The sequence below is a fragment of the Pongo pygmaeus genome, chromosome 5 (genome assembly GCF_028885625.2).
Source record: "Pongo pygmaeus isolate AG05252 chromosome 5, NHGRI_mPonPyg2-v2.0_pri, whole genome shotgun sequence".
NCBI classification, from domain to species: Eukaryota; Metazoa; Chordata; class Mammalia; order Primates; family Hominidae; genus Pongo; species Pongo pygmaeus.
In genome coordinates this window covers 139,943,019-139,970,474 of record NC_072378.2, presented here as the reverse complement: position 1 = coordinate 139,970,474, position 27,456 = coordinate 139,943,019, and positions in this window count along the sequence as shown.

The following is a 27,456-nucleotide window of genomic DNA, read 5'->3' as shown; positions in this document are numbered from 1 at the left end:
AGCACACACTCCAGCTACTAAAGACTTCAATTCAAGTAGTGTTTTGGCATTACCACACAGCTTTATTTCTAAACACACAGATAGAAAACTTCATAAAGGAACAGTCTCTGCTTATAAGTAAACAAAACTATAGGGTCAAATTCCAATCCAGTATAAAGATTCTTTTGCATCCACAAATTGCATCATGGCCTGGGATCATTTTTCTCTGTTTTGTAGAAATACTATTCCTTCAAGTATGTTTGATCAGTCATGGGGGTGGAGAAATTCATGGGACCACTGAAGCCCCGTAGTTTCTCTACTGATTCTCTATGGAATTCTTTAATCAAATCTTTTTCCCCCTTCCTGTCCATCCCTCTTTTGTTCCTTTTAACCTTATTCCCTGATTTAAATCTAGAAGCAGTAGTCTTTCGTTATTTACAACATTGTACCCACCCTTTAAAAACATCCCCCATATAAAATGTCCTGACACCAAATTGATCTTATCACTGACCAGTCCACTCTGAAGGGTTTCAGAATTGAAGAGCCAAGAAAATACATAAATTGCTAAATGCTAAGCTTGGCTCAAGCTTACCCACTTAATCCTCAGTCCACAAGATCACTCCGGGAAAAGTGATCTTTTCATGGAGATAAACCTAGTAGAAGCATTTCATTGGTCACATATATCTATTCCGATCCTTGCTGAACAGTGGGGGTTCTCAAGACAGGGCAACCCACAAGGGCTTTCTTGTGTGTCCTTATCTTTCATTGAGATGCTGACCTAACTTTTAAAAGCTATCTCCATGGAAAATTCTGGGCTCCACTCCAAAACCAATCAGTAGGAGGTGGCTCTCTTAATCAGTGGCTGTGTTCCGTCTTTATATAAACAGGTTAAGCCAGCTGCCAGGGCCTCTGTGACCAGTTCCAGCTCACATTACCTTCAGCTGGAAAGATGGGCCTGTACCAAAGCTACATTATGAAAGCCGAGAGCTCTACCTCTCCCAGGTCATAGCAAAAGACCTGGCTGCTGTATGTGGTGATTAGAGTCACCAGTAATCTTACACTTGTTCCTGAAAAAAAAGTGAATAAAATGCGGCACACCCTCAGTGCCAGAATGGGTAAGATTTTAGTAACCTGGCAATTAGCAGTAGCAACTCCAAAAGGAAAGATTTTTTAAATTCTGATTGATACATAATGTCGAGCTACTCATTTTGCTAACACAGTGGAAAAATAATAGAAGTAGAGATAACTTCTTGGTTAGCGGTGGAATAGAGCGCTTGTTGTGGTGAGATTTGATTAACTGGAGAGGCATCTTCCCACCAACTAATCCACAAAGGGCTATCGTTGCCCAGGATGGAGCTCAGAATATCAGTTTGAAGAATCAACAGGCATGACTAATACTGAAAAGACACTGCTGACAAAAATCTGTTACATTCCTCAAATACCCATTCCTCTCCTTTGACCCTAAGAATGTTCCTCAGAATGATGATAGTCCAAAGTAGCAGCAAACCACATGGAATACAACCTAAATAAATGGAGCAATAAAACAGGCTTCTGGCCAGGTGCAGTGGCTCACGCCTGTAATCCCAGCACTTTGGGAGGCCGAGGCAGGCAGATCATGAGGTCAGGAGATCGAGACCATCCTGGCTAACACGGTGAAACCCCGTCTCTACTAAAAATACAAAAAAAATTAGCCAGGCGTGGTGGTGGGTGCCTGTAGTCCCAGCTACTCGGGAGGCTGAGGCAGAAGAATGGCGTGAACCTGGGAGGCGGAGCTTGCAGTGAGCCAAGATCAAGCCACTGCACTCCAGCCTGGGTGACAGGGTGAGACTCCGTCCCAAAAAAACCAACCAAACAAACAAACAAAAAAAACCGGCTTATACATGTTGACCAAAAATAATCCAGGCAGAAGAAGTGACACCATCATGACCCCCTAAATTTTGAAACTTGCTTGTGGTCCAACCAATAAAGCAGGATCATTAAAAGAAACAAAGCAAACAAATGAAAGCCGTCGCATACAATGTGTTTTTGTTAGATATTAATGAAGAATATTCTGTTCTACATTAATCATTACAATGGTAATAATTAGGAATTCCGGAACTCACTTCCAAAAGAAATCCTTTCCCAGAGAAAGTATTTTAACATGATAGCACATTGATTTAAAATCACTGAATTAAAGTCACTGGTTTATACGTCAAGCCATATTTGAATGGCTTGAATAACTTTTCTCTTTTTTGCTACCAGAATTGAATGCAAAGTGGGGAGGGCTCTTATGCTGATTTTATTTTTAAGCGCGTGCAATAGCCACTGCAATTCCAGTAGGATTCTTCTGTTTTTTATTTTTGACAGCATAACCCTACACCCATGGGAGCTGAGCTTTACAGGTATTAAAGAGGATTTGTTGTAAGAAAATGATTATGATAGGATTTAATGTAATTGAAAGTCAAGGTACAGTAGCCATACAGTGTATCAGAGACAGTGTCAAAACTTGCAGCGAGGGTGGAGTGTCTTTTGTTAAGTAAACAACAAAAGTAGAGAGAGAAGAAGATATTCTATACACAACAGGATCTACAAGCTTGGCCAACCTGATAAGCCTGTCCCACCACAGTGGATATCAAACCCACAAGTGCTAGAGTGCTTCCCTGGCAAGAGGGGCCAGGAATAGCTGCAACATTCTTACCACACAAGAATGTTTTGAAAACAAGTTATATAATAACCTGAATTCTTGTCTAGAACTTGCTAAGCAACAACCATAGGCTCTCTCAGGCTCCAGGGGAGAAAGGCTCATCCCTCAGCCGTCACCCTGGCCCTTCCAGTTCCATGACCTAGAGCCACTCAGTCCTTTCACATCTTCTCTAAGTTTGTCAATATGGTGTCTATGAACACACATGCATTGCACGCACATATGGGCAGGCACACACGAAGCAAGAATTGTGTGGCTCCCCAAGTTTTTCACCCCTGTTCTTGAAAATGTCATTCTCTCTCTAAAAATCATAGGTGTGTCAAACATGTGAATACTTTTCCATTAAGGTATGGCTATAAGGATTGCAAGCAACATGACTTACTTCAGGCTCATAAAATAATTATAAGCCTTCAGGACTAGAATTTGGTGGTAGCAAGCAAAAGGGCAAGAATAACTGAAGGCCTTTTTCCCTGTAATTATAGTGCTTTCTTTTACATCTGACTTTCTTCCCTACCATCCCAGGGTGCCATTAGCTCATTTTGATCATAATTAATATTACTAACTATATTTTGGTTGGCTTTTCACTGCTTATGGCCCATGAGGTGGGCAGAAGCAGAACCTGAAGTCTAAGGCCGTATTTATCTTAGACAAACAACTGGAGAACATTTTTTCCTATCATTAATTCCAGTTCTTTAGTGCTGTGGAATCCCATAACAGCCTTTGCAACAGAGACACATGAGTGTAGACAAGACCAGGAACTTACTATTGTTGCTATTCGCATCAATATTATGTATGTATATACCGCATTTCTCAAGCATGAAAGTGATTTACGAAATGACACAGGATGTCAAATAATGTGCATGGACTTGTGAGTAATGTCTTTTGAGGTGCTGCTCTTTCTGCACACAAAGTTCATTTTCACCTACATTCCCAATATCTGTTACAGATTTAAGCATCACTGTATATTTTTTTAATATTAGGTTTTCTTTTTGTTCTAAATCGTGCTGCCTCAAAATCATGAATTTCAGATTTATATCGCATATCACACATAAGGAATTTTTCTCCTCCTTTCTCCTTTATTTGTGTGGTAGCCAATTCTCTCCCTAGACATACAAGATAAAGGACAATAGGGAAAAAAATATTTCATTTTATTTATTTATTTTTTGAGATGGAGTCTTACTTTGTTGCCCAGGCTGGAGTGCAGTGGTATAATCTCGGCTCACTGCAAACTCTGCCTCCGGGTTCAAGTGATTCTTCTGCCTCAGCCTCCCGAGTAGCTGGGAATACAGGCGTGCACCATCACGCCAGACTAATTTTTGTATTTTTAGTAGAGATGCGGTTTTACCATATTGGCCAGCCTGGTCTCGAACTCCTGACCTCATGATCTGCCCGCCTCAGCCTCCGGAAGTGCTGGGATTACAGGCGTCAGCCACTGCACCCGGCCAAAAAAATATTTTAAAGTGGAGATAAATTCAAACATCACCAGTCAGCCAGCACTGAACAGCAAACATATACACATACATATCTGACCCATGAACAACATGAATTTGAACTGTGTGGGCCCACTTAGATGTGGATTTTTCAATAAAAGTTACATTGAGTGTCCCACCTCCTCTTCCACCTCTTCTGCCTCTGCCACCCCGAGACAACAAAATCAACCTCAGTACTTCCTCCTCCTCAGCCTACTCAATGTGAAGACAATGAGGATGAAGGCCTTTATGATGAGCCACTTCCACTTACTAAATAGTAAATACATTGTCTCTTCCTTATGATTTTCTTAACAACATTTTCTTTTCCCTAGCTTATTTTAATAATACAGTATATAATACAAATAACACACAAAATATGTGTTAATTAATGGACTGTGTATGTGATCAGTATGGCTTCCAGTCAACAGTAGGCTATTAGTTAAGATGTGGGGCAGTCAGAAATTATACATGGATTTTTTGCTGTAGGAGAGATCACCACCCCTATGCCCCAAAACGTTCAAGGGTCAACTGCGTATATATTTTGAATTATAGTTGGCATTTTGAATATGTTTTTATGCTTATATCTGAATATATGGTTTTGACGATTAGAAATTAATATTTTAACCTAAGTCGTATGTCATTCTAAGAGTATTGTATTCAAAGAGTCAATAAAGCCACTCTATTTAGGACTCTTCACCTCCCAGACTGATAACAGAATACCACATTAAAGTAAAGTTGTTGTTACTTCTAAGAAGCAGGTAATCAACTAATTGCATGTTTTAATTAAACTATCTCTCTCGTAGAATTTTCATTTGTTGGTCAGGCTTGGTGGCTCATGCCTGTAATCCCAGCACTTTGGGAGGCCAAGGCAGGCGGATCACGAGGTCAGGAGATTGAGACCATCCTGGCCAACATGGTGAAACCCTGTCTCTACTAAAATGCAAAAAATTAGCGGGGCATGGTGGTGCGCACCTGTAGTCCCAGCTACTCGGGAGGCTTAGGTGGGGGAATCACTTGAACCCGGGAGGCGGAGGTTGCAGTGAGTCAAGATCATGCCACTGCACTCCAGCCTGGGCGACAGAGCGAGACTCCGTCTCAAAAAAAAAAAAAAAAAGAATTTTCATCTGTTCTGCGGGTTAAAGTGAACTGCATAGTGACAGTGTCGGTAAGTACTAATGTTGAGGTATGCCACTAGCAAAACCAATGTGTATGACCCAACATAAAAATTCAAATATTCACTGTACTTTCTCTGTAGACTTTCTTGTTGTTTGTCCCATCTGTTCATATCTGAATGCATTTCTTTCATTCCATACCTGTTGACTCATATAGGATACTCTATATTAAACACAAATATGACTTTGACTTCAGAGTCCTTAGTAAAGAAGTTCTGTCATAAGCCAGTTGTTCCTTTGATCACAGCTCTACCTGTGTTCTTGTATGCTCCCTGACCTTTAACCCTGTTAATTTTGCTTCATTCCTTTTTTGCATTCTCACTGCCAAGAATTCTCACCTGCCAGTTCTTCTATCATAGGTAACTCACCAATCAGCACTGCCAAATATCCTTCTCTTCCTTCACCTTCTCCAGGAAAGCTCCCTCTTCTGAGAAATGTGTATGGTCAAATCCAAAATCAACTTGAGTGTGTTCATTGTTTTGCATCTTAGAATGATCACTATCTGGAATTATAATTTGGATTTTAGTCTCCAAATTTAAAAATGAGCATGCTAATAATGGTATGTTTGTGAAGACCTAGTGTCACAAATATTCAAGATATTCTCATCTTGGTCTCAAGTACAATTGCTATTCCCCACCTCACCCCAAGCCCTGTGAACTTAGTCATCATCACGTAACCTGCATTAGCCAATGAAATGTGATTCTGAGACAATGTGCAGTTTACAGTGTCCTCTTTTCCCTCCTTCAGGGATATTGAAACTGTGAGTCTAGATGGAGTCCCCAGCAGCCTGGTCCTTTGCTGACTGTGATGAACAGAGTCCCTGCCAACCTGCAATCACCTGTGCAGTGAATCTTTGGGGTGGGTTGTTGCCACAGTATACCTGTGTTCCTGACTAATTAACTTAGAGATATTAATTTTCCCTTTCACTGCAGGGCTCATCTTTGTGATAAAATTTCTGTTGTATTCCAAAGCTTTTCAAACTTATGTTCTCACTGATTTTTACCTTTGGTTTTATTGTTGTTGTTAACATTCCTATATCTCAGATAAAAAGCCTAAGATGCAAAAAAGGAGAATGATTTCATCAGCTTTTCCAAGCAATCACTTCTAAAGGAAAAATAAGAACAGATCTGATGTCTAGCCAGTGCTCTCTCTTCTGAACCAGAAATTAAAAAGAAATGCAGGTTACAATTCCAATTAGAGGAAAAGTCATAGAGGTGTAGACTATTAAAGCTGGAAGAGTTTCAGAGCTCATCTGGTCCAGGCACCTTATTTTAGAACAAGACTCTGAGGCCCAGTGGGTTTAAATGAGTGTACTGGCTAAGACCACACACCAAGTTAGGGGTTAAAGAAGACAAAAATTCAGATCCCTTATACCATGTTTTTCAACTTGGTAATATATGGATCCTGAATGAAAGGAAATCTCCTGAAGAGTCTAAGACTATGTAGGCATATTTCTACATATCAGGTTAAGAAATTTAATCTTTAATCGTTGATGATATCTTTCACATAAGAGTTACTGCTCTACAAAATTTTTCCTTTATAACTAGTGAAATGACCATTAAAAATATATTATTGGGCCAGGCACAGTGGCTCACGCCTGAAATCCAAACACTGGGAGGCCGAGGCGAGTGGTTCATCTGAGGTCGGGAATTCGAGACCAGCCTGGCCAACACAGCGAAACCCTGTCTCTACTAAAAATACAAAAATTAGCTGGGCCTGGTAGTACTTGCCTGTAATCCCAGCTACTCAGGAGGCTGAGACAGGAGAATCGTTTGAACCCCAGAGGCAGAAGTTGCAGTGAGCCGAGATCATGCCACTGCACTCCAGCCTGGGTGACAGAGTGAAGATGGAAAAAAATATATATATATATATATAAAAATATACACACACACACATATACACACACATATATATACACATACATATGTATAGATTATTGAAACAAAAGCAAAAAAAAATTAGACTTCTGAAACTTTCAATCCCTGAGAATTTTTGGAATTCTCCAATTGAGAAATACTGTACAAGGCTCACTCTGCAGTGTGATCTTGGATTTCTCATCTTTGTCTCTATTGCATGCAGCCCAGTGGCTGGAACAGAGTAGATGTTAATGTAAATTTGTGGAATTGATGCTTCTCCATGTGGCACCCTGTTGAGTTTTCTTTCCAGGATAACATGCTGACATTACTAAGAAATTGATGAGACTCTGTCAGCAAGTCAGCTGGATGACAGAGGTGATGAGCTGGTGCTGCACCAGCTTAATTGATTTCTTTACACACACTCATTCTTATGAGACAGTTTTAAAAAGGAGAGAAGAAAAGCTCTAGCATATTTCTAACAAGTTAGAGTAAAAGTTCATTATCTTCAATGACTATGAACACCATCCCCCAAAATATACAATCTCCACCTCCCAAACCTGCTGTCTCCACTATCTCTGGACATTAAGTCATTATCCAAATATCATATTCTCATCCTTCAGTGCAGTTACTCGCTACACAAGATGACACTGCCTGTCCCAAGATGAGGAAAGGGGTGCTAGATGCCAGACGCTGTATACAGATTGGTTCAGTCAAAGGCTCTATGTCTCCAGTTACAGAGAAAGAAACAGAGGACACAAAGTTAGATGTAATTTTCCCAGGCCCTATAGCTAGAATATGATAAAGAAGAGCTTTGCACCCAAATCTGTCTAACAGCAGAAACAGAATGACAGAATCACCCTTCACTAAAACCGGTTGCCTCCAACTGCAAAGTAGCCTCATTTTATGGCCCCTCAGTTTGCAGACTTTTGGGGGAACTGTCACGTGACCACTATCCCTACTTCAGGAGAAAGATTTGGTCACTAACGTCATCACTAACACTTCACTTTTATTTCTACCAGGGCGGTGGGGAAAGGAGAACACAGACAGGAGTGACTGTCTCTACTGTTAAAGTGTCAGAAAGCCAAAGACTCATTCTCCTGGCTCTAATCATGTAATTCTTGTGTGGGTGAAGTTAAACTCAGTAGTTAGCCTAATGAGAATGCAGATTTTGCTGTTCTGGGACTATTTAAAGGTTGCTTTCTGGTTTCTGTGGTAAAGTACCTTGAAGTCCTACTTTCAAGTATAAGTGGGTGGGAGTTGAATTGGCACAAAAAAAAACGAGATCTTATCAGTCTTCCTATCTACCTTTGCCTGGTAGAAGAGAAGCTCAGAGGCTTACACTAAACTGTCTTTGGAGACTCCGTTTCCAAAATTTCATATAATTCATCCTGCAATGTCCCCATGAGAACTTCCAACACTACAAAAAATTGAACCAGAAGGAGGGTGGTGGGAGCAGGTTCCTCTCTGCTCAGTATTCTAACATCCCTGCTTCTCCTCCTGCATCTGTCTTTCTGTTTCTCAACACAGATCCGAAGGAAGCTGGGTGGATGGAGGGAGACTAGTAAGGAGCTGCAAGGTTTAAACACCACATCAACCAGAGAAAATTTAATGTTAAAAATAGGCCAGGCGCAGTGGCTCACGCCTGTAATCCCAACACTTTGGGAGGCCAGGGCGGGCGGATCACTTGAGGCCAGGAGTTCGAGACCAGCCTGGCCAGCGTGGTGGCTACTCCTGAGCTCAGTGGCTCCTGTAATCCCAGCTACTCGGGAGGCTGAGAGGCAGGACAATCGCTTGAACTTGGGAGATGGAGGTTGCAGTGAGCTGAGATCACGCCACTGCACTCCAGCCTGGGTGACAGAGTGCAACCCTGTCTCAAATAATAAGAAGAAGAAGAATAACAAGTATTCCAAACAACTGAAAGTCTAGATTTTAAAAAAATAAAGAATGTAGAAAAAGCAAGCCATTTTTCTCCTGCTGTAGAGGGAAGATGAAATAATAATATGGGCTCAATACCATTCTTGCAGACCTGGTATTTCCACTTCTTCTACTCTTTGATCTCCCTACAGTGAGGAAGCACTTCAGAGGCCTGCCCTTCTCTCAAGCAATCTTATTTTCCCAGCACTTCCTTCTGATGGATTTCTGCACAACAAATTTATCAGGACATTTTATCATACGCTGCCTTTCATGTGGTGAGATGGAAAGACCCTTAAGGAAAAGAGAATGTCCAGGAAGTAAATAAGTTTAGGCTGGAAGCAAGCAAAAAGCAAAGGACTAGGAAGAAATTCAGGAGGCCTCGGTCTGGAGCAGCCCACCAACAGCCAATCAAGGAGGCCATGAAACCAGTAGGGAAAGTAGCATCTACAAAAACAACATGGTGTCCTAACTGTGTGCCAGGCTTCATGTTAGCCTACCTTCTTTTTATTTATTTTCATTTTTTATTTTATTTATTTATTTATTTATTTATTTTGAGATGAAGTCTAATTCTGTTGCCCAAGCTGGAGTGCAGTGGCACATCTTGGCTCACTGCAACCTCCACATCCTAGTTCAAGCAATTCTCCTGCCTCAGCCTCCCGAGTAGCTGGGACTACAGGTACGCGCCACCATGCCTGGCTAATTTTTGTATTTTTAGTAGACACGGGGTTTCACTATGTTGGCCAGGCTGGTCTTGAACTCCTGACCTTGTGATACACCCGCCTCGGCCTCCCAAAGTGTTGGGATTACAGGCATAAGCCAAGGCGCCTGGCCCAACCTGACTGCTTTAAACCCATTATCACATTTAATCTGCATGATAACCTATGAGTTGGTGCTATTATTATACCTATTTCAAATATCAGAGGCTTAAAAACATTACATGCTTGCTTGGGCTCGAACAGCAAGTAGGTGACAAGGAGGAGGAATTTAAACCTTAGTCTGTCTGAACATTACTTACATGCTCAATCAAGAACCTATACCACTAGTGTAACAGAAAATTCATTAGACCCTCAGTTTCATGGACTAACTTAAGGAGTAGATAAATCCTTTGAAACTCTATAGAAAATATTATGTATCGTTTGCTTTTCAAGAGAAATTATCTGTAGCCCTTACTGGATTCTCTGATGGGTTTGGGGTCCAAAATACAGCCTGGGTTGTTCAGAGTTTGGCTGTGTGATTTTGCACTGGCTTAGTAGCTCTGAATTGTCATTGCAGGCTGCCAAGGCCTCTTCTGTCTTTAAAAAGCAATGGTTCTGTTATCCTAAATGTCATAAAGAACATTAAAAGGTATGAACAACTTTCCTATTACCCCTCATGACCCCTCCCCTCCCCACCCGGTACCCCCCAGCTTTACGTTCCCACCACCTACTACATCACCTGCTTTTATCACTCCCACGATCGGACAAAATAGATCCAATTGCCATGTGCATTCTTCAGAGCCTTTCCAAAGCCTGGTTATATGATGCATGGGGTATGAGTCAGGCTCAGGGGAAAGGGGGCCTCTTTTTAAAGTTGATATGTAACCGTGAGAGCATTCAAGCATGTGCTGGCATGCCAGCCCTCTGTTTAAAAAAATATAAAAGCTGTTAGCAATAATGTTTTCCTGTTAAATAGTAGTTCAGGGACATCACAGCCCTTCGAAGTGGGGAAAGGCATGTCTACTTAGAGGGCAGTGGAGGGCATTGTAACCCCCAACCATTTCTCCACCTTCCATTTCTGCTACAAAAAGGTTCTCCAACCTCATTCCTCTCTGAAGTTGAAAGCTCCAGTTTGAATTCCTTACTTGGAAGGTCACGCATTTTCTCATAGCCAAAAAGCCTGTTTGCTTTTGTCTTCCCACTTGCTTTCAAATGAAAATATCAGACCACAGACCATTTTGCTTCCCTGATTCAAAAATTAATTACATCATGTCCATAAGTGAAGGTTGTTGAAAGTTATTAATGTATTTGTTGGGAACACTGCATTCCAATAGCTTTTACATGAATGCTCAGATGCTTGTTCTCAGCCTGACCCCATCAGCAGTTCCGCATGGTGTAGAGTAAAAACCATGGTCACATATTGTCCACTTCAGTCCCTCACTGTGCTCATTCAAAAGCACACTGTCAAGTACATTTTTATTATCGGAAAGTGTATCTATTTATTTCCCATTGTTTGTCAACATCTCCCAGAAGCTTTTGGAATAGGACTTCTTAATCTGCCAGTTCTGATCCTTTCTGTCTCTCAACCATTATTTCTACTGCCTTGTGATTCTAACAGACCTTGAAATTAGCACTGTGTTTCTGTTTGTGGTGCGCAGCACACTCACCGGTGGTAGCAAGCCAAGTACATCAGCTGCACAACAGTCATATGTGGCCCGGGTACCTGTCCTTGCCACTCCTGGGCAGGGGTCCAGCCCCAGGCCTGGCAATCACATGCATCAGCAAGCTGCTGCTCTGGAAAGAAACACAGGCTCAATTGTTTGGGACAGGGCTCTGCAAATGTGAGGGAGGGAAATAGTCAAAGCTTGCAGGTAAGTTTTTAGACATAAAGATCAGAGACATTATTTTTCACCGAAGCCATCAGTCCAGATACATAATTCCTCTATAGTGAATCGGTATGAATCGGTGGTTACCCAGAATGCTCTGTGCTTCCACCAAGAACACTCTCAAGCTTAGGGAGCAGGCTTGGCAACAAGGATTCGGGGAGAGGGTGACAGGTTGATGTATAGAAACACAGCATGACAGATTGAAAATTCTAAAACTTTGTCCTTCACCACAAATTGGGCACTTTAGGGAGGTGTATTTCCCAAGGGCATGAAGGACACCAGCATGAGATATTATGTATTATACGTCACTAGGAGTCATTATAGTCAGAGGGACTGAACTGGTGGTGACAATAGGGCAGGGTCTGACCTTGGGGGCAGATGAACTTGGTTTGAGCTCGGCCTCTGTCCTTTGAAGTTAACCTCTAGCACGTGATTTAACTCCCACACATAGTCTGACACCTCTCACCTCATATATAGCTCTTGCACCCATTTTGCATAGTGGTCCAGGCACAACTTCCTTCTTCAGATCTTTCCAGAACTTCATGGGTCCATGTTATTATCACTGCCTGACACACGCCCCCCACCCATGTCCGTTTCCCTCGTGGCATGTTTCTGTGTATACAGGCAATCACTTTGCTTCACTGGATTCCAAGCTTGATGAAAGAAGGAACTGTGTCCATTTTTGTGCACCACTGTATACTCAGTACCTAGCATCTTGCCTGACATCAGTCAGTATTTAAGAAATAGTGTTAAATAAAGAGATGCACTCTAAATCTGTTTTCTCTGTAAAATAGAGATAATAGGCCAGGAGCAGTGGCTCATGCCTGTAATCCCAGCACTTTGGGAGGCCGAGGGAGGTGGATCACCTGAGGTTGGGAGTTAAAGACCAGTCTGATCAACATGAAGAAACTCTGTCTCTACTAAAAATACAAAAATTAGCTTGGCATGGTGGCGCATGCCTATAATCCCAGCTACTAGGGAGGGTGAGGCAGGAGAATTGCTTGAGCCTGGCAGGCGGAGGTTGTGGTGAGCCTAGATTGTGCCATTGCACTCCAGCCTGGGCAACAAGAGCGAAACTCTGTCTCAAAAAAAATAAATAAATAAATAAACAAAATAGAAATGATAATAGTACCTACTTCAAGTGGCGCTGCAGAAATTAAATGAAGTAGCACATATAAAGTCTTCAGAATAATGCCTGGAACATAGCAAACACTCAATAAACAAACACAGCTGTCATTAGTATTTAGAACATTCATTCACAGCCCAGGGTCTTACCCTCATATTGAGGTGTTATGTGAATCACCTGAACTTGTAAATTGTGTGTGTACACAATTTCTTGAGAAGAGGATCCCTGAGAGTTTTCAGACTCTCAAGTGGGGACAATTACTCCACCGTCTGAAGGAAATTAGAATCACTGCTATAGAGACTGATACCATTGGAATACAGAAAATAAGACAGCAGCCTATTTTACATAAGAGTCTAAGGACCACAAATTTTAATTCTTATGCAGCCTTAGTTTGCTTTAATGCTCAAGTGAATCACAGAGCACTGAATTAGGAACTAGGGGACATGGTCTCTTGTCTGAGTCCTTTTCCTTTGCTAGCTCTATAGTCTTGGTTTATTCACCCACCCTCTTACTTTATAAACTTTTTTGCCCTGGTTTGGGTAGAGATAATGCCAAGAAGAATAACGCTTTTAAAATCCTGAAGACATAAACACAGAACTACGTGAAAAGTATAGGGTCTGCAAGTCAGGAGATGTCTTGCTCAGAGCACCCTGTTTCCTAATATGCAAAATAAGTGAGTTTAATTAGATGACATTTAAGATTTCTTCTAACTGCTCACTATAATCCAAAGATTTGAAAATAAATTGCCTCTGTTCTGAGGATTTGTTTTCTGTCTGAGTCTTCACTGTACTAATTTACACCCTTGCCCACACCAAGGACACTATTTTTACTGACCCATTTGCAAAACTGAAGTAGAGGTGGCATCTTAGTCCATCCGGGCTGCTATAACAAAACACTTTAAGCTGGGTAATTTATAAACAACAGAAATGTATATCTTGCTGCTCCGGATCCTGGGAAGTTCAAAATCAAGGCACCAGCAGATTTAGTGTCTAGTGAAGGCTCTCTGCTTTATAGAGGGTACCTTGTGACTGTGCCCTCCCATGGTAAAAGTGGGGCAAGGGAGCTCACTGAAGCCTCTTTTATAAGAGCAGTAATCCCATTCATGAGGGTAGAAGCCTCTTGCATTGATCATTTCCCAAAGTCCCCACCTTTTAATACTACCACATTGGGTATTAGATTGCAACACATAAATTGAGGAGGTGAGGGAGGATAAACCAACATTCAGACCATGTGAGATGGGAAAGTAAGAGACATTCTCTGCTCTTTGCTGATTTTGATTCGGTATATTTAGCACTTTAATGGGCTTCTTGTACTTGAGCTAAGTTGGATAGCAAGAGGAACTTAAGACTTGGTGAAGCCAATTATTAAAAAGTCAAAAAAATAGGCCGGGCACAGTGGCTCACGCCTGTAATCCCAGCACTTTGGGAGGCCGAGGCGGGTGGATCACAAGGTCAGGAGATCGAGACCTTCTTGGCTAACACAGTGAAACCCCGTCTCTACTAAAAATACAAAAATTAGCCGGGTGTGGTGGTGGGCACCTGTAGTCCCAGCTACTCAGGAGGCTGAGGCAGGAGAATGGTGTGAACCCGGGAGGTGGATCTTGCAGTGAGCTGAGATCACGCCACTGCACTCCAGCCTGGGTGACAGAGCGAGACTCCTTCTGTCTGTAGCAGATGCTGGTGGGTTGCAGAGAAAAAGGAATGCTTATATGCTGTTAGTGTGAGTGAAAACTAGCTCAACAGGAAAGCAGTGTAGTGATTCCTCAAAGACCTAAAAACAGAATTGCCATTCAGCCCAGCAATCCCATTACCAGGTGTATACTCAAAAGAATATCAATCATTCTATTATAAAGACACATGCATGTATGTGTTCATTGGAGCAGTATTCACAATAGCAAATACATGGAATCAACCTAAATGCCCATCAACAGTAGACTGGATAAAGAAAACTTGGTACCTATACACTGTGGAATACTATGCAGCCATAAAAAAGTACAAGATCATATCCTTTGCAGGAACATGGATGGAGCTATAGGCCATTATCCACAGCAAACTAATGCAGGAACCAAATATTGCCCATTCTTACTTATAAGTGGCACCTAAATGATGAGAACTCATGGAGTCATAGAGAGGAGCAACAGACACTGGGGCCTAACGAAGGGTGGAGAATGGAAGAAGAGAGAAGATCAGGCAAAACAACTAATGGGTACTAGGCTTAGTACCTGGGTGATAGAATAATCTGTACAATGAGCCCCTGTGACATGAGTTTACTTATCTAACAAACCTGCACATGTACCCCTGAACTTAAAATAAAAGCTAAAAAGGAAACAGCAGGGACCCAGTGAAGACAAAAGCACCAGAATTCCAGCTCAGAATGACTTCCCCACTGAGCCCAGCAGAGCACCAATGGGAGATGAATCTAACTCCTCTGGATGTGTAAATTCTGTACCCTTCTCGTCCATCCCCTGGGAATCTTTGAGTTTTACACACTGAGGTATCAATTTCTTTGATTGGAGTGGAGATCCATCTCAGTAAATGTGAATTTAGGAAGAGCAGAAGGAGAAGAGCCAAGTGAAGGCTCTTCTTTCAACAATAGGATACTGTCACGCAGGCGAAGTCAAAGGCTTTAAATGGCAGGAGACTGAGAAAATGAATCTGCTGGTTCATAGGAAGATAAAGGACCTAGAAAGTGAAATGGAACCAGAGCTCTATAAGGTGGCCTAGGTTTCTGGAAACCCATCTCTGGACATCAGTCCTGGAGAACTCACGTAGGCCAGTCTTTTTGTTTGTTTTGTTTTGTTTTGTTTTGTTTAAGATGGAGTCTCACTCTGTCACCCAGGCTGGAGTGCAGTGGCGTGATCTCCGCTAACTGCAACCTCCACCTCCCGGGTTCACACCATTCTCCTGCCTCAGCCTCCCAAGTAGCTGGGACTACAGGCACCTACCACCATACCTAGCTAATTTTTTTGTATTTTTAGTAGAGACGGGGTTTCACTGTGTTAGCCAGGATGGTCTCAATCTCCTGACCTTGTGATCCGCCTGCCTCGGCCTCCCAAAGTGCTGGGATTACAGGTGTGAGCCACCACACCCAGCCCACCTAGGCCAGTCTTAAAGGACTGAAAACTTAAGCTCACCATGGCTGACTGGAGTTTTCCAAATAGAATCCAGGCTAATGAATCTAGTTACATCCAGATAAGTAAGTCTCTGCAATGCTGTTCAGTGTCTTTTAGTCCAGGTCCTTTTCAATGCCCATTATTTGGGGACACATGGATAAACCTAATATCATCTCAGGTAATGAATGGTGCACCCAAACTTCCCAAGCAGTAAGTCAATTTTCAGCATTCCACTCTGATTTGACTCCTATATCATTTCTTTGCCGCTCTATTTCCTCATTGAGGAAGATTGTATTCTGATACCTAAGTTGAGCCTGGAGTGCAGTGAAACCTTATTGCCTATAACTCACACGGTCTCACCGACCTGATTTCCATAAATAGATAAATTCATCAAGGAGAAACACAGGATCAAAATCTAAAAGCCATCTCAGGAAATTATTCATTTCAGATATTTGCCTCAGGTCAAATTAAAATTCCAGCCATCCCTAAAACTCATGTCTGTCTGTATTTTTTAATAGAGATTCAGATTAAATAAGCTTCCTTGATAACTTCTAATATATGATTAATTTTTCTGTCATTGAGTCCTTTTTTATGAATGTAGCAGAATAGATGAGAACTAGATAAATCTTCTAGATGGTAATGAATGTCATCTCACAAATGACAACACTGAGGACTATAAAAAATATACGGCTTTCCTGAGGTAACATATATTCATGTATTCTTCCATGTATTCATTCATTCATTCGACATTCACTCAAAAAATCTATTTATTGAACGTCTGCTCTATTTAGTCACAGTTGTACATACAGGGATAAACAAAATATTTGTTTACTAGAGCTGCTGTTAACAAAATACCACAAACCGGGTGGCTTAAACAACAGAAACTGGTTTTCTCACAGTTCTGGAAGCTGAAAATCTGAGCTCAAGGTTGCCTGGTGTTGGTTCCTTCTGAGGGCTGTGAGCAAGAATCTGTTCTGTGCCTTTCTCATACATTCTGGTGGTTTGCTGGCAATCTTTCACAGCTCTTGGCCTATAGGAAAGCATGGCCCCAATCTCTGCCTTCATCTTCACATGGAATTTCCCCTGTGTGCATGTCCACATTTCCCTATACAAGCACACCAGTTCTATTGGACTAGGGGCTGAACCCTATTGCAGTACGACCACATCATAGCCAATTACATCTGCAATGGCCATATTTCCAAATAAGGTCATGTTCTAAGGCAGCGGTCCCCAACCTTTTTGGCACCAGGGACCTGTTTCAAGGAAGACAATTTTTCCACGGACTTGGGGTGGGCAGGGGGTGGTTTCAAGATAATTCAGGCGCATTACATTTATTGTGCACTTTATTTCTATTATTATTACATTGTAATATATAATGAAATAATTATACAACTCAGCCGGGCGCGGTGGCTCACGTCTGTAATCCCAGCACTTTGGGAGGCCGAGGCGGGTAGATCACGAGCTCAGGAGATCGAGACCATCCTGGCTAACACGGTGAAACCCCGTCTGTACTAAAAATACAAAAAATTAGCTGGGTGTGGTGGCTGGTGCCTGTAGTCCCAGCTACTCGGGAGGCTGAGGCAGAATGGCGTGAACCCAGGAGGCGGAGCTTGCAGTGAGTGGAGATGGCGCCACTGCACTCCAGCCTGGACAACAGAATGAAACTCCGTCTTAAAAAAATAAAAAAAAAAAGCAGAAAAGAAATAATTATACAACTCACCATAATGTAGAATCAGTGGGAGCCCTGAGTTTGTTTTCCTGCAGGAAAACTAGACAGTCCCCTTTAGGGGTGATGGGAGACAGTGATAGATCATCAGGCATTAAATTATCATAAGGAACACACGGCCTAGATCCGTCTTAGGCGTAGTAGGGTTCACAGTCCTATGACTATCTAATGCCACCACTGATCTGACAGGAGGCGGAGCTCAGGCCATAATGTGAGTGATGGGGAGAGGCTGTAAATATAGATGAAACTTCCCTCATTTGCCCACCTGCCGCTCAGCTCCTGCTGTGCGTCCTGGTTCCTAACAGGCCACAGACTGGTACTGGTCCATGGCCTGGGGCTTGGGGACCCCTGTTCTAAGGTATTGAGGATTTTGACCTCAACATATGAATTTCAGGGGAACGCAATTCAAATCATAACATGCAGGAACAAAAGAAATTCCCTGTTGCCAAAAAACTTAAATTCAAATGTCAGGAGACATTGAATGTATGTGTGTATTTCTGTGTGTTTCAGAGGCAGTGAAAAATGCCTGAAAGTACTAAAGCAGTGACAGAGTTTAAGGGGTTGCTACTTAAGATCCTCTCTGAAGTGCCTTTCAAGCAGACCTGAATAAAGCCAGAGGCTGGACCTCATGAAAATCCAAGTGGAAGCATGGTCCGTGCAAAGAGCATAGTGAGTGCAGATGCTCTAGACTAGAACCTCTTATTGCTGCCTCCCACTGCAAAAGGGTCTGGGAAGTGTTAATTGTGCCAGGCATGATGTGTGCCAGGAGACATTTCACTACCAGCCCTTGGTACTTTCCTCTCCCTTTTAAAGACTTATTTCAATATTTTTTGAGCATCTGCTATACTCAGCCTGCTTGGAGCTAAGTGAAAATCAAAATGAGAGTGATCCTTGTCTTCTTGGAGTAAGGTTTTAAACTACTACATAATATTAGATTGGACAAGCCATGATAACTCATTGTAATTTTACTTTTCACCTCACTTCTAAGAGAAAGAAAGACCAAATAGCCTCTGAGAGAATTTTTCCCATGATGGGGTATTAAAACTTCACAAGACTCATTCCATTGGCAGCTGCTCAATTGCTGGAATTGGCTTTTATCTCTAAGTAAAATCTGATACTTACACCTACTGGACGTAGAACAACACAGAACAAATATTTTTTCTCTTCCGTGTGATCATTCTTAAAATTTTGAAGAAAACTAGAATGTTTATTTATTTCCTCATTGCCTTTCACTCTCTATGTACCCCACGGTCCCTGCAATATTTATTTGCCTCTGGGTACTCTCTACTTAGTCCAAGTTTTCAGTAACTGCTAGGCCCAGAGAATATGGGTTGCATGTAGGTTTTGAACATTTCCATGTTCAGTGGGAGTGTTGTTTATTGTGATGTAGATGTTATGCTTCCATTAATCCAGCCCAAGATTAAGTCAGCATTATTTGTAATCATAATGAAATGTTGGCTTCCATTAAACATTCAAATGAACATATTTTTACTTCAGCGTTAGACTTTACATTCACCACCTTCGTATTTCATCTTACTGGTTTTGATCTTCCATCTGCATGTCTTGATACTTTTTCTAATCATGACTCCATATCTATTGCAATGTGACAGAAAAGAGAAGTCCTCAGATTATTCACTGTATGACTCTGAGTCACTTGATTTTCCTGAACCTCAGTTCTGCTCACTGTAAAAATAAAAGAGAGTTGGGATCTAGCAATAAGTCTATTTTGTATGGTTGTGAAAATCAAATATGACAATCTAGGCAAAAGTATTCTTTAATGTGAGAAACACCATGCAAGTGTTAGTTAATAGTAGTGATAGGATTGGCTTTTCTTCCTGATTTTTGTCAACTGTAAAAGTGACGTGTGTTTTCTATGTCTTTAGCCAACTCATTAATTCAAATGCCAGGCAAATTAAGACCAAAATATTAATCAACGTGCTTTAGGTTTGTTTACAGCCTGTTGTGAATCTATCTAACGGTATTGTGACCCTATTTGTGTATTCAGTTTACCTTAACCTCAAAGATCTCATAAGCCTGGCTGTGTGTCAACACAATATGGTATAGTGGTTACCATCAACTGCTTTGAGTCAGACAAATTTAGCCTCAATTCCGGCTCCGCCACTCACTGGCAAGTAATTTGTGTAAATTACTTGATCTTACTGATTCTCTGTTTCTTATCTTTAAAAAGGGAGATAAACAAAGTACTTACCTACTGGAACTATTGTGAGGGGTAAATAAAGCAGAGCCTAGCATAGAGTGAACATTCAACAGTGGTTGCAATTTTTATGATATTATGAAAATTAAGTCATCCTAGTCAATCCTCTGATCTTATGAAGTAGCTCTATTTCAAAAACAATAAAATAAATTAAGCTAGCGTAACATGACATGCCCTGTGAACCTATGTTCACTCCCAGTAACCACCACATTCCTTTGTTAACAGTCACGAGCCATTAGCTGAAAAATCCATTCTTGACTTTTTCTAGGTTCACCATCTGAGAATAGCTGATCTGTTTGTGAATTATGGAATCTACTTCCCTTTTGTGAAAAATTAATTGACATTTCCCTTATTCATTCATCTCTTGGTCTCTGAAAGATCTCAGTAGTTACTGATATTAATCCTCAGTTCATATTCACTCATTCAAAATGAATATTCTGAGCATCTACTATTTGCCCAACATTCCAGTTTTCTCAGCAGCCTGGCATAACTAGCACCTGTCCTGTGTTCTCATTTAAAGTGACCAGGCTTTGTCTTACTGTCCACTTATCTACGTAGACTTGTAGTCAACTCCCTCTTTACATTGTTTGTGAATGTGGACAAGTCATTTAATGCTAAGTCACAATTTCCACCCCAGTAAAGTAGGATAACGACTGTGACTACCTCACAAGGCAAAAATAAATGAGATGAAGTGAAAAAAAAAGTCCCCCAAACCCAAAGCACCCCGCAAAATTAATTCAAGGTATTACTTGTTTTTTTCCTTCCAGCCAGCAGACCACTTTCCTTGCTGCTGAACGTGAAAACAGAATATGAATTTACTAGTTCTGTTATCTGTTATTATTACACCATCTGCCCCAAGCAGTTTGGAATCACTTCCTTGTTCTTCTAGTTTCAAACACAGATGAAAATGACTTTTTGTGGTCTTTAACATTTTCAATAAACCCAGATTTTGTTATTTTTTGTTATTCATTTGTTATTTATACCCCTATGATATTCTGTATTAAAATACAAGTACAGTCAGATCCAGCCAAACCAAAAAAGGATGAAGAGATCAAGCATGAAAAGGAAGAGATAGGGCCTTGCTCTGACTGGATTATAAACCTGCCTGGGAGCAAGATGGCAGAATAGAAGCCTCCAGTGCTCATTGCCCCTCTTCCTTACAGGAACATCAAACTGCACAGCTATCCAAACAAAAAAGCACTTTCATTAGAACCAAAACTCAGGTAAGCAATCACAGTACTGGGTTTTAACATCATATTAAGGAAAGAGGCACTGAAGAGAGTAAGAAAGACAGTCCAGAACTGTTGACATCACCCCTCCTCCATCCCCTGGCAGTGGCTGCATGGCACAGAGACAAAATCTGTGTGCTTGGGGAAGGAAGAGCACAGTGATTGTGAGACTTTGCATTGGGACTCAGTGCTGGCTTGTTGCAGTGGAAAACAACACAGGACAGAACTCAGCCTGCGACCATGGAGGGAGTGTTTAGACCAGCCCTAGCCACAGGCAAATCATTCATCATAGCAGTTGGAATCTGAGTTCCGGCAAGCCCCCCACCCACTGCAGGCTAAAGTGTTCTGGGGATCCAAATAAACTTGAAAAGTACTCTAGGCCACAAAGACAGCAATTCCTGGGCAAGTCCTGGTGCTCTTTTGGGCTCAGAGGCAGTGGACTTGGTGGGGCACATGACCTAGTGTGACACCAGCTGGGGATGGGATGCACTGCCCCCAACCACCGGCAGTACAGCTTGCAGCTCTGAAAGAGACTCCTTCCCTCAGCTTGAAATAACAGTAAAGAGTAAAAGAGACTTTGTCTTGCAGCTTGGGTACCAGCTCAGCCACAGTACAATAGGACACCGGACAGGGTCCTGAGACCCTCATTCCAGGCAGTAGCTCCTGGATGACATTTCTAAACACACATTGGGCCAGAACCATTTCCAGCTGTGGTGACTGTAGGGAGAGAATTCTTCTGCTGGAGGGAAGGAGAAGGAAGAGTAAAACGAACTTCATTTTGCAGCTTAGGTATTAGCGTGGCTACAGTAGGACAGTGCACCAAGTGGGCTCCTGGAGTCCTCAATTCCAGGCCTTGGCTCCTGGAGGGGATTTCTGGACCTTCCCTGGGCCAGAAGGGAGCCTACTGCACTAAAGGGAGAGACTCAGGACTGGCAGTATTCACGAGCTCACTGAAAGGCCTTGAGTCTTGAGGGAACGTGGGTGGTAGCCAGGGAGTACTTGCCACAGGCTAGGGGTAGTGGTGGCTACGGAGAGAGACTCATCTACTCAAAAAGTGGGGAGGGGGCCGGGCTCAGTGGCTCACGCCTGTAATCCCAGCACTTTGGGAGGCTGAGGCGGGTGGATCACGAGGTCAGGAGATCGAGACCATCCTGGCTAACACGGTGAAACCCCGTCTCTACTAAAAATACAAAAAAATTAGCTGGGCATGGTGGCGGGTGCCCGTAGTCCCAGCTACTTGGGAGGCTGAGGCAGGAGAATGGTGTGAACCTGGGAGGCGGAGCTTGCAGTGAGCAGAGATCACATCACTGCACTCCAGCCTGGGCGACAGAGCGAGACTCTGTCTCAAAATAAATAAATAAATAAATAAATACAAAAAATTAGCCAGGCATGGTGGCAGGCGCCTGTAGTCCCAGCTACTCGGGAGGCTGAGGCAGGAGAATCCCTTGAACCCAGGAGGTGGAGCTTGCAGTGAGCTGAGATCCCGCCACTGCACTCAAACCTGGGTGACAGAGCAAGACTCCGTCTCAAAAAAAAAAAAAAAAAAAAAGGGTAGTGGGGGAGGGAAGAGTGGGAAGGACTTTGCTTTGCAGCTTGAGTGCCAACTCAGCTGCTGTAAAACAGAGCACCAGGTAAATTCCTAAGGTTCCCAACTGCAGGCCCTGGATATGGTTTGGGTTTGTGTTCCCACCAAAATCTCATGTCAAATTGGAATCCCCAGTGTTGGAGGTGGGGCCTGACAGTAGGTGATTGGATCATGAGAGCAAATTTCCCCTTTGGTTCTGTTCTCATGATAGTCAGTGAGTTATCACAAGACCTGGTTGTTTGAAAGCATCTCCCCCACCCTCCTCCTGCTCTGGCCATGTAAGAGGTGCCTGCTTCTCCTTTACCTTCTGCCATGATTGTAAGTTTCCTGAGGCCTCCCCAGCCATGCTTCCTGTACAGCCTGAGGAACCGTGAGCCAATTAAATCTCTTTTCTTTATAAATTACCCAGTGTCAGGTATTTTTTCATAGCAGTGCAAGAACAAATGAGTACACCTGGACCCACCCAGGGCTAGGGGAAGCACACTGCCCTGAGGGAAGGATACAAGCCTGGCAGGGTTTGCCACCTGCTGATTGTAGAGTCCTTGGGCATTGAGTGAACATAGGCGGTACCCAGGTGTTGGTCACCATGGGCTGTGGGTGAGACTCAGTGCTGTACTAGCTTCGGGTCTGACCCAATGCAGTCTCAGTGGTGATGGCTGCAGGGGTGCCTGTTTTATCCCTCCCCCAGCTATAGGCAACTTAGCTACAGAGAGAGAGATTCTGTTTTTTTAAAGGAAAGTGAGGGAAGAAAACAAGAGTCTCTGCCTAGTAATCCAGGGAATCCTTCCAGGTCTTACCCAAGACCACCAATGTGGTACCTCTACAAGTTGGCAGAAGCCACAGCATCACTGGGCTTGGAGTGTCCCCTAACGCAGATATGGCTGCAGCAACCAAAGACATAGATCACAACACCTAAATCTATTCAAATACCTGGAAAGCCTTCCCCAGCATGATGGTTAAAAACAAGCCCAGACTGCAAAGACTACAATAAATACCTAACTCTTCAATGCCCAGACACTGACGAACATCTACAAGCATCAAGACCATCCAGGAAAACATGACCTCACCAAATGAACTAAATAAGCTGCCAGAGACCAATCCCAAAGACACAGATATGTGACCTTTCAACAGAGAATTCAAAATAGCTATTTTGAGTAACTCAACGAAATCCAAGATAACACCAAGAAGGAATTCAGAATTCTATCAGATAAATGTAACAAAGGGATTGAAATAATTTAAAAGAATCAAACAGAAATTCTGGAGTTGAAAAATGCAACTGACATGAATGCGTCAGTCTCTTAACAGCAAAATTGATCAAGCAGAAGAAAGAATTAGTAAGCTTGAAGACAGTGTATTTGAAAATACAGTCAGAGGAGACAAAAGCAAAAAGCAGAAAAAAAGAATGAAGCACACAAAGGAGATCTAGAAAAGACCCTCAAAAAGACAAATCTAAGAGTTATTGGTCTTAAAGAGGAGGTAGAGAGACAGATTGGGAAAGAAAGGGATAATAACCAAGAATTTCCCAAATCTAGAGAAAGTTATCAAAGTTGCAGTACAGGAAGGTTATAGAACACCAAGCAGGTTAACCAAAATAGGACTACATCAATGTATTTAATAATCAAACTCTCAAAGATCAAGGATAAAGAAAGGATCCTGAAAGCAGCAAGAGAAAAGAACAATATACAAAGAAGCTGTAACATATCTAGCTGCAGACTTCTCAGTAGAAACTTTACAGGCCAGGAGGGAGTGTCACAATATATTTAACATGCTGAAGGAGAAAACCTTTTACCCTAGAATAGTATATCCAGTGAGAATATCCTTCAAACTTAAAGGGGAAATAAAGAATTTCCCAGACAAATAAAAGCTGAGGGATTTCACCAACATGGGATCTGTCCTACAAGAAATGCTAAAGGGAGTTCCTCGGTTTGAAAGAAAAGCATTTTAATGAGCAATAAGAAATCACCTAAAGGTACAAAACTTATTGGTAATAGTAAGTACCAGAAAAAAACCAGAATATTATAACACTGTAATTGTGGAATGTGAACTACTATATCCTGAGTAGAAACACTAAAAGATGACCCTATCAAAAATGACAGCTACAATTTTTCAAGTATTCACAATATAGGAAGATAGAAATAACAGGAAGTTAAAAACTGAGGAGATGAAGTTAAATTACAGCATTTTTTTCACTTTTCTCTTTGCTTGTTTGTTAGTTTGTTTACAAAGTCAGTGTTAAGTTGTCATCAGTTTAAAATAATGGGTTATAAGATATTATTTGCAAGCCTCATCAAAATATCATACAATACATATCATACAATATCATAGCCTCCAATCAAAAACATACAATGGATGCAAAACATTAAAATATACTACCAGAGAAAATTACCTTCACTAAAAAGAAGATATTCAGGAAGGAAAGAAGAAAGAGGAGACCAAAAAACACCCAGAAAACAAATAACAAAATGACAGAAGATAAGTCCTTACTTATCAATAATAACATTGACTGTAAATGGGCTAAACTCTCCAATCAAAAGACACAGAGTGGCTGCATAGATTAAAAAAAAAAAAAAAAAAAAACAACCTAATGATCTGTTGCCTATTAGAAACACACTTCACCTAAAAGGACACACATAGGCCGGGCGCGGTGGCTCACTCCTGTAATCCCAGCACTTTGGGAGGCTGAGGTGGGAGGATCACGATGTCAGGAGACCGACACCATCCTGGCTAACACGGTAACACCCCGTCTCTACTGCAAATACAAAAAATTAGCCGGGTTTGGTGGTGGGTGCCTGTAGTCCCAGCTACTCAGGAGGCTGAAGCAGGAGAATGGTGTGAACCAGGGAGGCAGAGCTTGCAGTGAGATGAGATCAGGCGACTGCACTCTAGCCTGGGTGACAGAGCGAGACTCCGTCTCAAAAAAAAAAAAAAAAAAAAGTCACAGATAGACTGAAAGTAAAAGGACGGAAAATGATATTTCATGCAAACAGAAACTAAAAAAGAGCAGGAATAGCTATACTTACATCAGACAAAATAGATTTCAAAGCAAACACTATAAAAAGACACACACACACACAAAAAAACTATATAACGATAAAGAGGCCGATTCAGCAAGAGGATATAACAATTGTAAATACATATGCACGAAACACTAGAGCATGCAGATATATAAAGCAAATATTATTAGAGCTAAAGAGAGAGAAAGACCCCAGTGCAATAATAGCTGGAGACTTCAGCATACCACTTTCAGCATTAGACAGATCATCCAGACAGAAAATCAACAAAGAAACATTGTACTTAATCTGCACTATAGACCAAATGGATGTAATAGATATTTCCATTTCATCCAGTGGCTGTAGAATACACTTTCTTCTCCTCAGCACATGGATTATCCTATATATGGATAAACCATATATATGTTATGGATATAGCTAGAGATAGATAGGTAGGTAGATAGATAGATAGATAGATAGACAGATAGATGAACCATATATATGTTAGGCCACAAAACCGGTCTTTAAAAATTCAAAAAAATTGAAACGATATCAAGTATCTTCTGTGATCACAATGGAACAAAACCGGAACTCAACAGCAACAGGAATTTTGGAAACTAAAACACATGGAAATTAAACAATATGCTCCAGAATGACCAGTGGGTCAATGAAGAAATTAAGGAGAAAATTTAAAAATTTCTTGAAACAAATGAAAATGGAAACCCAACATATCAAAGCCTATAGGATACAATGAAAGCACTAATAAGAGAAAAGTTTATAGCAATAAGGACCTCTATCAAAAAGTAGAAAAACTTTAAGTAAACAACCTAATGATGCATCTTTTTTTTTTTTTTTTTGAGATGAATTCTTGCTCTGTTGCCCAGGCTGGAGTGCAGTGACGCAATCTAGGCTCACTGCAAGCTCCGCCTCCCAGGTTTACTCCATTCTCTTGCCTCAGCCTCCTGAGTAACTGGGACTACAGGTGCCTGCCACCATGCCCGGCTAGTTTTTTTGTGTATTTTTAGCAGAGACGGGGTTTCACTGTGTTAGCCAGGACGGTCTCCATCTCCTGACCTCGTGATACACCCACCTTGGCCTCCCAAAGTGCTGGGATTACAGGCATGAGCCACCACACCCAGCCCTAATGATGCATCTTAAAGAACTAGAAAAGCAAGAGCAAACAAAACCCAAAATTAGTAGAAGAAAAGAAATAATAAAGATTAGAGCAGAAATAAATAAAACTGAAATAAAAAAATACAAAACATCAATGAAATAAAAAGTGGGTTTTTGAAAAGATAAACAAAAATCAACAAACCTTTAGCCTAATTAAGAAACAAATAGACCCAAACAAATTAAATCAGAGATGAAAAAGGAGACATTACAACTAATGCTGCAGAAATTCAAAGGATCATTAGAAGCTACTATGAGTAACTACATGCCAATGAATTGGAAAACCTAGAAGAAATGGAAAATTCCTAGACATATACAATCTACCAAGATTGAACCAGGAAGAAATCCAAATCCTGAACAGACCAATAACAAGTAATGAGATTGAAGCCGTAATAAAATGTCCCTCAGGAAAGAAAAGCCTATGACCTGATGGCTTCACTGTTGAATTTTTGCAGACATTCAAAGAAGAACTAATACCAATTCTACTCAAACTATTCCAAAAAATAAAAGAAGAAAAAATACTACCAAACTCATTCTATGAGGCTGTTTTTACTCTGATACCAAAACCAAACAAAGACACATCAAGAAAAGAAAACTACAGGTCAGTATCCCTGATGAACATTGATACAAAAATCCTCAACAAAACACTTGA